Here is a 12,537-nt window from a genome sequence, read left to right as displayed (position 1 = left end):
GCCGGCGCAGAGACTCTTGGGGTAGGGAGCCTGACATGCAGCCTCTCTTCCATAGGGTGCAGAGACTATGGAGTGAAATTCTTGCCTCTTGCGCTTCATAAGACTGATAGGACTTTTATTGAATGATGTACTGTTACAGCACTCTCGTTCATCAGGATGAGTTGCGAAGTGTAATTTAGCCCCATTCTGCAACATCTTCATTATCTGATGAAACGTATTCACCTTTACCAAATATTATTGCTACTGAGATGGCCAGCTGCATGACTACAGCTAATACACCTGTTAAACTCATCGCCTACAGCACAGACATCTCATCCATTGCACACAGTAAAATATTACGTGCATCCTCCCAGTCCAGAAGCTACGCCGGCCGGTGTGGCTGAGCGGTTCTAGGCGCTTTAGTCTGGAACTGTGCGACCGCTACAGTCACAGGTTCGAATCCTGGCTCGGGCATGGATGTGTGTGATGTCCTTAGGTTAGTTAGGTTGAAGTAGTTCTAAGTTCTAGGGGACTGATGACCTCAGATGTTAAGTTCCATAGTGCTCAGAGCCATTTGAACCAGCAGATACACACAGACTGAGTCCTTTTCCCACCATCTTTTCGCAGACCGCCATCTTGTATTATGTCATGGGAGGGGAAAGGGGAGAGGCCACCAGTGCACTCTGGTGGTGGTATTGTGAACTAGGTCAGTTGGACTATGAACCTCATGGTGAACACACTGGATGGAGCTACTGTACATGACAACCCCAGTTGCTGAAATAAAGCATGCATATAATAGAAAGACTGCTTTCCAGCAACACAGCACCGAATGCGTCCTTTTCCCATCAATTTCCAGATGGAGGAATGGTGAGGGAGGTGAGGGGAGTTACGTTAATGGAGGTAGCCCAATTGACCTATTTTCCGGCCAAAATTTAAACTTCCACCATGATATCACTACGATGTTGCTACTTCTGTGGTCGCCATCTTGAATAAATTTGGCAACAATGCAATATGAGTTGATGCCCGTTTTGCCCAACTACTCAGGCTACGCTTCAGGGTAGCTGAAGTTGTTGTATGTACTATAGCTTATTTACTCATCATAGGAAAACTACTGATATGCAAGTGCAGCTGCAGGTAACAGTTAGTTAGTGTATGTAATCCCTGAATATAGACCAGTGGACATACATTTCTGTATGCCCTGCTGCCCATTAAAACTGCAGCACTATGGATGAGGTGCAACATTTGTCCAATTGGCATGAAGTATACTACATGCTTGGATATGCAAATGATTGGAATATACTACCTGACAGAGTAGGCAGGTGTGACACCTACTACATTTTATGTATAAGAAAAGATTAGGCCAAGAGTGTGTGTTATAATTTGACAGAGGGAGGATTGTGACCTATGGAGACTGTGTTTGCTGGTCCTTCATATTGCTACTTCTCTTGCTTTGTATCCCATGACTGTTATGTGAATATGGAAGATGTGAACGTCCCAGTGGACTGCCACCTGAGAGTACAAAAGTAGTGATCGTTTGGCCATGCATGCTTGGACGTTCACGTAATGTAACTGGAGGCAGGAAATGGCTTGTTTTCAACAAGACAAGAGTCCACATAGACAGGGCAGCATCTGCAGCACCACCGACTGTGTGATTACAAATGGCTCTGAGCACTATGGGACTTAACATGTGTGATTACACGTGACACAGCAGCAGAGAGAGGAGCGTTGTGGTGGTGTGCATGGCAGCAATACTCAGGGCAGGAACTGTATCATGTCATCTCTCACAATTCTACGTACAGCATAACAATGGACGTATCTATGTCTGGAGGCCTTAATATTGCCAGATTGCATTAATCATCGTCATATGGACCCAGCACTTGGTGTGATGGCATGGAATGCCATTGAGTATACAACGCCATCCTCTCTTGCTCATATAGCTAGTGCTTTGGACGATATGTGTTACGTTATTGGTGTGTTACAGATGATGGTTGTGCCCCAACTTTGAGTCTCACTAATGATACTTTTCAACAAGATGTGAGACTGCACATTATTCATGCTCTCCTGTCCTGCACTGATTCAGAAGGTGTTCGACTATTGCCTAGCCCAACACATTCTCAAGATCTCTCATCCACTGACAACTAGTGTACTGTGCCAGAGAACTGCATCTCACATGGACACACCATGAATTATGACAATACCAAGTTGTTGCAATAGTCCAACACCTTCTGGGATTACATTCTCAAAGAGGCTGTGGAGATCCGACTGCATGACTGACTAATAAATAAGGGCAGCAGTTTTCAATTAAGGAAGGTCTGGGATGCAGACTTGGGCGTGACCATAGCACAGCAGCAGTCTGCGTGGAGTTTCTCTCCCATCACGACAGCTGAAGAGGATGAAGAAGCATTGCTGCCACGGCAGCAGAGATGCGCGTCCGGCACTGGCCATGGCGTTACTGAAGACCATGTATCGACGCCCGATGCCACGCTTTTCCACCACTACAAAAAGGTCTGCTCCCATACGCACTTTACACATCAGACGAGCCTATAAGCAACAACACAGATGAAAACGTGGCTCTGTACGCAGATGACACGACCTACTGGGTAACTGGAACCCAAACAACAACAATCGCAAATGAAGCAGAAACGTATTTAAACAAGTTAGAAGAATGGATGGAAAATTCGTGAATCAAGCGAAATCCAATAAAGACACAGACAATACTATTCCGCCACAGACACCTTACAAGAAAGAGACGATACAACGAAAGGGATATCCAACAAACACTATGGGTACACACCTAAGGGTAAACAACACAGACACAAACTCAAGACTGCGCTTGGATCAAAATCTAAATTGGAAGACACACCTACAATACTTGTTAATCAGAATTAGAAAAGACAAGGACTTGACAGGTAAGTACAAGGCAAATTCCAGGGATGTAGCATCAAGACCGCTGTCCACAGTATAAAAGATACATTAAGACCCATCATAGAATATGGACACCAGCAAAAGGAGATACAAATAAAACTGTCGCAAGGAAGCGACATGCAATAAAAGGCGCCTAATCCAAAGCTTCGCAAAGCTACCTTACTGGATTGGATTGTTTTGGGGGAAAAGACCATACAGCGAGGTCATCAGTCTCATCGGATTAGGAAAGGACGGGGAAGGAAGTAGGCCATGCCCTTTCAAAGGAACCATCCCAGCTTTTACCTGGAGTGATTTGGGGAAATCACGGAAAACCTAAATCAGGATGGCCGGACTTGGGATACCTTACTGGACCAGCAACGTACAAGCATACAGAATAACAAAAAAATGCTACCACTAAGAGGGCAAGAGCACACCCCAGACCACCTGGATGCACGGCCATCACCAGAACCCCCAAAACGGTTCACACCACAACACTACGACAAGAACGTCAAAACACACAAGACAATTGTAAATTAATTATTAATATAAACAAACATAAGAAGAAAGCAAAATGTAAGAGAATTAGATTTAAGTTAATTTTCAGTTAACTTTAAGAATTGTAATGCCGCTAATCACATTAATAACAAAACAACAAAGGAAAAAATATAAATGTACAAATATTGTAACTAAGTATTTAAAAAGCAGAAAAGTACTGAACTATTAATAAAAAAATAAAGACTATGTATAACCTAAAAGGCTAAATGGCTGAAAAGATCAGCCAAGATGTCCTGAAACAGCCTACCCTCCACCTTCAAAGGAAGAGGGGAGGGGAGAGGAGGGGGGAACCACCTATCAGCCAGTCATTAGGAACTCCTGAAGATGGTGTCACCTTGCTGAAATAGTGCTCCTTTGGGACTACCCCATCCAGTTGAATACTCAAGAAATATTCAGGACATAGTCACTTGTTCCCCAGAGACAGGCGCACTACCACTTGTCAGGGACTACAATTGATGAACTCTGAGATAGAGCTGAAATAGCATGGAGTGCCGTATCGGTATCTGTCGTCCAAGCTCAGTTCCAATTGGTGGCCAGTCAGGGTAGTACCACTTTTGTTGCCGTAGATGGCAACTTCGTGTATTGATTTTGCATCCTGTATATCCCCAAGCCAAGAGTCTTGCCACAGTGGTAACACCATTTCCCATCAGACCACCTTAGTTAAACACTGTCTCGCTCTGGGTCTGACGAGTGCTGTTGGCAACCGGTGTGCAACTAGCCCTTGTGAGGCCAACTTAGAAGCTACTCGACTGACAAATAATGGCACTGATCACGAAAACTGACAACGGCTAGGAGAGTGATGTGCTGACCATATGCCCCTCCATATCCGCACTCAGTGACGCCTAAGGACTGAGGATGATAGGTGGCGGCCTTCAAGTCCTGTTTGGATGGTATTTGTGTCCTTGTATATCTCCAAATCACCTAAAAATCCATACATATTATAAAAATGTGTTTATGTACAGTGACTTGACAGAAGTGATGCACGTACACAGTGGCTATAGTATCGCGTACACAAGGTATAAAAGGGCAGTGCATTGGCGGAGCTGTCATTTATACTCACGTGATTCATGTGAAAAGGTTTCCGACGTGATTATGCCAGCACTACGGGAATTAACGGATGGGATGGTACTTGGATCTAGGCGCATGGGACATTACTTTTAGGAAATCGTTAGGAAATTCAATATTTCGAGATCCACTGCCTCTAGAGTGTGCTGAGAAAACTAAATTTCAGGCATTATCTCTCAGCATGATCAATACAGTAGCTGACAGGCCAAGTCACTAAATTTAACATGGTCGGGATAGGGCGTTCTAACTCACCTTAAAAATTCTATTTCTCTGCTTATTCCCACTGTGGCTTTGAAAATGCTAGGCATTGCCACAGAAGTTTTGCTCGTACGGCCGCTGTCTGTTGCTTCGAAAATTGTTCCTATATTCAAAGTTATTACCAGAATCGTTTTGCCAAAATGATTTCGGCAGCTGTTGCGGCAAAGGCTGACTTATGTGTTGTCCTGAGTTAGCATATTGCTTACTAGATTGTCAAAAATTGTGATTCAGCTGTTGGTAGTAATTAGGAAAACTTTGGTTCTGCTGAAAATGCTGTTGTTGATTACCATTGAAATTCTGATTGTTGTTGTCAAGATTTCTTTTACATTTTTCATTCCCAAAATAGTTACCCTTACTGCGATTGAAAAACGTAACAGAATGACCACCGTTGTGTTTGTAGTGAAAATTACGAGTGTTGTTAGAAAAGTTATTATTATTCTTCTGTCGAGAAAATGACTGATCAATTTCAAGTAATTGTAAAACGTCACGAAACACATGTACTCGTATGTTAGATGTTTGTTGACCTGCTCTTACGCACTTTTCAGATTTCCTGGAAGTTTTGAAATGCAGAGGTGAATCAAACCTGACGCGCTGTATGGCTCAGTTAAATGCTGGTTTTGTTGTACCATGTATTCAAAGTATTCTGTTCACTTCTCAAAACTGAAGTTGTTGAAATTTGGTAAATTAACTAATCTGTCTTTTACTGCGCGCTGTGTCGTCTCAGACCAGTACGCTGCGAGGAAAGTGCTTTGGAATTCCTCAACCGAAGACATTGGCGTGCAATAGGTCGCATTCTCGTCAACAATTCCCCCTTCAAAAAGCTGCAAATAATTTCTAATTTATGAGAGACAGGCCAGTTTGGCGGCAAAGAGAAGGTGAATTGCTGAATACAGTCCAAGGGATGTAGACAATTAGGACCATTACGAAACACTATGAATTTCCTGACAGATAAAAAGTGCATGTAATCGAATCCATCGGTTATAAAATTATCAAAAGAATGCCGTCGGTTGAAAAAGATGCGAGAGTTGTCATGTGATTGTAAAAAGTCTTTTTCTCTGACCCGTTTAGTAATCTGAGGTTGCGGAGAATGTTCTATATTCTGATCGGTACAATGCGTGACAAAATTATGTGAGTAGTCCTGAGAAATGGTATCGTTCTGATAGTCAGAAAGGTGAGCATTATTTTTATTAAAACCCTGTTTGATTTGGTGATTAATTTGCACTTGTCCCTGTCGAAAGTTTTCAAGTGGCTGATATTCTTCAGTGTCAGTTAAGTGCACCGGATGTGTGCCTTCAGACTGATTGACATGGTTTAATTTTAACTGCGCGTCTGCGTCGGCGAGTTCATCATATTCCGTTCTGATATTGTCGTATTGGTAGTGGATTTTAGTAATATCAGCTTTAAGTGCATGTAACTGTACAGCTTGACTACACGTTTTCTTTTGCAGAGTAGCAACAATTTCACTGGGTACCGACATTCTAATTTTAGCAATAAGAAAGGCTTTGTCTGTTGAGTTTCAGAACTGGTACTAAGTTGTACATCAACGGCTACTTCTCTATCTGAAACACGCTGGTTGAGGTTGTCATGAGCTATAATTAGTTCGCTTAAACGAGATATGACATTGGTAACCTCGGTTGAAACATTGTTTATACGGTGTGTTAAAAGTTTAGTGGCTGTCTTTTAAATCACCAAAGAGTGCTTTCTGATTATCACGCAGCGCATCTAAGGATTTTTTTGCTCTTTGAATTTGTGATTAAGCTGTTCCAAATGAGTATCCTGTGCATCGAAACGTTCTATACGAGATTCATGATATCATTAAGTTCTAGAAACTGCTTTGTGAGTGACTCGTTACTGTTTTGAAGTTCGTCAAAACGAGTGGATTGTTCATCAAAATGTTTCGTGAATGTCTTGTTTTCTTTAAGTCCCTCAGCAAAACGGGTGGATTGTTCCTCAAAACGTTTATTATTTTCGTCAGATAATGTCTTAATAGCTTGCAACAGGAGTTCAAAATCTGATTGAGAAAAATAATGTGACAGAATTGTCGGAAAAGTTTTGCCGAGGGTCTTTAGTCAAAGAGAGTGAATCTTCCATATTTATCTGTGTGCAGTTACTATACTCAGAAAATAAAATATCGTTATTACCACAAACATTATTACCAGAATGCGGAGTCATGTCAGGATCAAGGATGTCTACAACGTTAGTGCATTGACTGTCTGGTTGCAAAGACACAGCGTCTTGCAATATTACATTAGAAATATCGTTAGTATTAGTAGCAACAGAATGATCAGCAAAGGTAATGGTGCTTTCGGTTGCATTTTGCAAATCAGATTTTAGCGAATTCATAGTAGTGCGTGCTTTACTGACGAATGTAGTACGTGACATGGTAATATAAAAATATAGAGACAAATCACAAAATTAATGTAAAAGACAACGTCGAGAACAATAGAAGTCAAATGGGAAAAGAGACGTACAATGTTAGTAGACAAATTCGCGTAGCGCCATAATTAAAAGTAAGATGGAGCAGTACACAATTCCTGACTGTTTATCAAAATATTCTTACGTCGTCCGTATTGTACAAGGACATCGCCAAATGAAAGTTCTCTTTAAATAATAAAAATATGACTGACGTACTCTGTTTTGAATAATAAGAGCTGTGCAGAAGTAATAATAAATCGTAACAGAAAATTGAATTGTCGTAATGAGAAAGCAAGCCTTCAATACTGGTAAAGTGAATACTCTGACTGCAAGAATTTTGAACAGTATAAACTGCTTGAATAATGAACTTTGACGTAAAATCTACGACAATTAGTGTTGCAAAACTGATCCCGGAACTAAAACTGATACACAACACAGAAAAATCTAACTCTCTCTGAATGACATTAAGTTGGCCTTGATTGAATAAAAAAACATCAAAATATTTAGTCCTTACCTCTGTTCTGCGCAAATCTGTGTAACGCGTTGCAGTATTGCTCTGTCTTGCGCGCCGCTATGCGACAGCCTGGAAATTACTATATCTCCATAGACACTCGTGAGGTGCAATCAGTTCTCTGTTAGATGCAAATCGAAGTATTTTTGGAAAACGCTTGGTTCCTTTTCTACTTTTGAGAAAACCATGATCAACTACAAATTCTAAGGGAAAGGTTACCATTACATAATCATCTTAATTAAACACATCGAGAAACTGAGACTTTACATTTGAGACACAACATTACAACTGCTTCCTCACTTTAACACAGCTGCTGCCCTATGTGCACACCAAAGATGATAACCTAACCCTGCGATATAGCTTACAACATCGCTGCTCGCTCACATGTAACAGCTCGAGAGCAAAGTTATGACATCGTTGTAAAATCGGTTGATACTCAAATGACGTCTATCAGGTGCGTGCTTCGCTTCGCGATCGAAAGATTTTTAACAGCGTATGACTGTTTCATGACTGTATTGCTTGCGCTATGGGGAAAAAAAAGCGACCATTTAGTTAGTTCTTTTCGGTGTTTTTTCAAGACCTATATCTTCCCAAACAGAGCATGATGAGCAAGAGAGATCCAACCCCTGCAAACTGAACTTTTTATAAATACCTTCTGCTATGTAATGGAATTTCCTGTCGCGAGAACCATTCTCTCGTAGCTGCCAATTTCCATGTAGGGGGGGGGGGGGGGAGGGGATGGGAGGGTTGGAGCCTCACCAGAGGGGAGGAGTTAATTAATGCCATTCGAATAACTCAGGCCTGAAAGTGTACCTGTATTAGCGAGGGGAGGGTTGGAGGTTTCCTGAGGGATTGGGAGGAGTAGGGGTGGGGGAGGGGTGGGGAAACATTACGTTAAGCACCTGTCAATCAAAAGGAGGGATTATCGCCAGAAGGTCATACTAAACTTAGCAGAACAATAGGTTAAGGACCTGTCAATCAAAAGCGAACAATAGATTTGCCCCTAAATGTATACTTGCCCCTGAATGTACGCAACCCGCACTATAGCTTGCATCATTTAGGACAGCACTTGTTTGCATAGAGGCGAAGCGATTCGGAAGCGTGGAGAGCATGAGGTCTACGCATGTCCATGTTGCTGAACTGTGTTGCTACAGACAACAGATACGTTCATTTGCCTTTGGTACATCGTTTTATACGTTCTAATCTATGAGGAAATAATACATTTTATAACCGGTGTCGGTCAGTCGTCTACATAGATAAATCTTACTTCACGTCTTGAGTTTGTATCCATTGCTCCACAGCAACTGTGTGACATCACCAGGCGAGAACAGCTGACGCAGCTTTGTGAAGACACGTATAATTTTTCGCAAAACGACGATTTATTGCGATTTGGACTGTAATTAAAAATGAAATACACAACAAAATTAAATTCAAACTCAAACCAAAATCATTATATTTGTTTGACAACTTCTTCTGCCCCAAATAATATTTTAAAATGTGTATAATGCACGTATCTTTGTGTGTATCACTGCAATTCAATATAAATCACTATGTGCACAAAAGAATTATTGGTAGCAAAGCCTAGTGCAAAAGACTATCGTAAAAATTATCAGTATGTTACCATATATTTCAGTGTCTACAGACATTGTGAATTTAAAGTAATTTGTTCGGCATTAAAGTGGCAGGACGCATTTATGATTCACCGAACAATCAAACAATCAAACAATTAACCATATTCTGTGAATAACTGACCAATAACGTTGAAAACCACCGATATCTCGTAAGGTAACCCTCCCTTCCATTTTAAGTCATTTTCCAATTCGTCCCTTGAAAATGACAGAGGTTTACTTTTCGAAAAATTGGAGTTTTTGACGAATTTATCCAGCCATATTCTCGCGAGCAATTAGAGCATACAGCATGCTGGAAGAAGTTTAACTTCTCCATAGGCAATGTGTTGAACGTTACAGTCTGAATACTCCATAGGCTACATATTCCCAATCAATTACAGCTTGTACTATGTATGACAAAAACGTTTTTAGACCATGAGTCTTTGAAACCAAGTCTTTATTTTGTTTCAAAGTCTACATCGTAATACTGTCTGCTATCCAATTCCATGTCTGAACCATCTGATTGGAAATTTAGGATGATAGGTTCAAGGCTTTTATTCATATTCACCTCCCTGTCGTCCACCTGCTCAGCTGGGTGGTAACGTGCTTGCCTCCCATGCACCAGGCCTGGGCTCAATTCCCGGCCGGGTTGGAGATTTTCTCCTCTCTTGGACTGGGTGTTGTGTTGTCCTCATTATCATTTCATCCTCATCATTGGCCGCAAGTCGCACACTGTGGCGCCGATTGAAATAAGACTTGCACTTGGTGGCCGAACCCAGCTGAACCACCCTGGCCAACAATGCCACGTGATCATTTCATTTTCACCTCCCTGTCAAAGTCTTATTTCTGTAACATTTCAGTGAATGGCACAGAATGTGCCAAAGCTGAATGATGATGCTATCTATTGCTTTGTCGTGCACAAGCGGTTTGTCTATTATTTTGATTTTAAAGGTCCCCCACCCCCCCGCCGCCTCACCTCTCCCCTCCACCTAGCTTGTAACCTCTGAGCAAATTCATTCTGTCGGATTATGCTGACAGTCACATGTGGGCAAACGCAAAACTGTGTGACCACATCACATGCAGGAAAGTCAAATTTGTACATTCTGTAGCTTGCCTTTTATAAATCAATGTCGCCGGCCGCAGAGGCGCTACAGTCTGGAGCCGAGCGACCGCTATGGTCGCAGGTTCGAATCCTGCCTCGGGCATGGATGTGTGTGATGTCCAATAGGTTAGTTAGGTTTAATTAGTTCTAAGTTCTAGGCGACTGATGACCTCAGAAGTTAAGTCCCTTAGTGCTCAGAGCCATTTGAAACATTTTTTTTTTTTTTTTTTTTTTTTTTTTTTTATAAATCAGTGTCCTTCAGGAGTTCAGCATAAGTCTGGCTTATATTGTCGGGCTAATTTTATTTTTCAGCCAGAGCACAATACCCCCACTCTGCTGTTCGTACTTGGTCTTTTCTCTGTAACAGCTTTAATGATAACTGGCATGGTAATTACAATGACTGACTTTGAAGCAAGGTAGGGCAAGAATTGTTCAGCGAACTACATTTTGAAAGTGACAGCGTTCATTTCCGAGTGATAGTCGCCACTATTTTTGTTACATCTACACTTAAAGGCCAAAGAAACTGGTATTGGCATGCATATGTAAACAGGCAGAATACGGTGCGGCATTTGGCAATGCCTATATAAGACTACAAGTGTCTGGCGCACTTGTTATATCGGTTACTGCTGTTACAAGGCAAGTTATCCAAGATTAAAGTAAGTTTGAATGTGGTGTTATAATCGGCACACGTGCCATGAGACACATCATCTCCGAGGTAGCGATGAAGTGGCGAATTTCCTGTACAACCATTTCACGAGTCTACCATGAATATTAAAAATCCGGTAAATCATAAAGTCTACGACAGTGCAGCTGCCGGAAAAAGATCCTGCAAGAATGGGACCAACAATGACTGAAGAGAATCGATCAATGTGACAGAAGTGCAACCCTTCCACAAACTGCTGCAGATTTCAGTGCTGGACGATCAACAAGTGTCAGTGTGCGAACTATTACAACGAAACAGCATCGATAAGGGCTTTGGAGCCAAACACCCACTTGTGCACCCTTGATGACTGCATGACACAAAGTTTTACCCCTCTCTCGGCCCTCAACACCGACATTGGACTGTTGATGACTGGAAACATGTTTCCTGGTAGGACGAGTTTCGTTTGAAATTGTATTGAGTGGATGGACGTGACCAGGTATGGAAACAACTTCATGAATCTATGGGCCCTGCATGTCAGCAAGGGACTGTTGAAGCTGGTTGAGGCTCTGTAATGGTGTGGGGAAAGTGCAGCTGGAGTGATATGGGACCCCTGATACATCTAGATACGACTCTGACATCTGACACTTACGTAAGCATCCTGTCTGACCATCTGCATCTATTCATGTCCATTGTTCATTCCGACAGTCTTGGGCAACTCCAGCAGGACAATGCGATACCCCACACGTCCAGAATTGCTATAGAGTGGTTCCAAGATCACTCCTTTGAGTTCCGCTGGGCACCAAATTCCCCAGAAATGAATATTATTGAGCAAATCTCGAACGCCTTACAACGTGCTGATCAGAAGAGTTCTCCACCCCCTTCGTACTATTTGTGGACAGCTCTGTACGATTCATGGCGTCAGTTACCTCCAGCACTATTTCAGATATTAGTTGAGTCTATGCCACGTCGTGTTGTGGCACCTCTGCATGCTCGTGGGGACTCTACACGAAATTAGGCAGGTGTTCCAGTTTCTTTGGCTCTTCAGTGTAAATACAAGTTTGCTCTCAGGAACCAAATCAGAAGAAGAGCCAGCATGCATAATAAGTATCTGAGAACCTTTTCCTATGGAAACTTTATAACTGCCAGTACTGTCACACATTTTGCAGGAGGTATTCATGGAATGGTCCTGATTCACCCATGTTTCATTGAGCAAATACACTGTACAACTACCTACACTTCTTGTATCATGCATCTTTATAAGGGACATGGTTCGCGCAGGTTGTTCTTTCAATTAAAAACTCTCTTCTTAACCGTGACCAATGTACTTTAAAAATCTTTACATTGACGAAGCACTATCTTTGAAGCCAAATGGTTCAAATGGCTCTGAGCACTATGGGACTTAACATCTGAGGTCATCAGTCCCATAGAACTTAGAACTACTTAAACCTAAGTAACCTAAAGACATCACACACATCCATGCCTGAGGCAGGATTTGAAC

Source organism: Schistocerca serialis, chromosome 1, assembly GCF_023864345.2.
Source record: "Schistocerca serialis cubense isolate TAMUIC-IGC-003099 chromosome 1, iqSchSeri2.2, whole genome shotgun sequence".
In the NCBI taxonomy this organism is placed as follows: Eukaryota; Metazoa; Arthropoda; class Insecta; order Orthoptera; family Acrididae; genus Schistocerca; species Schistocerca serialis.
Note: the sequence above shows the minus strand (reverse complement) of the source record.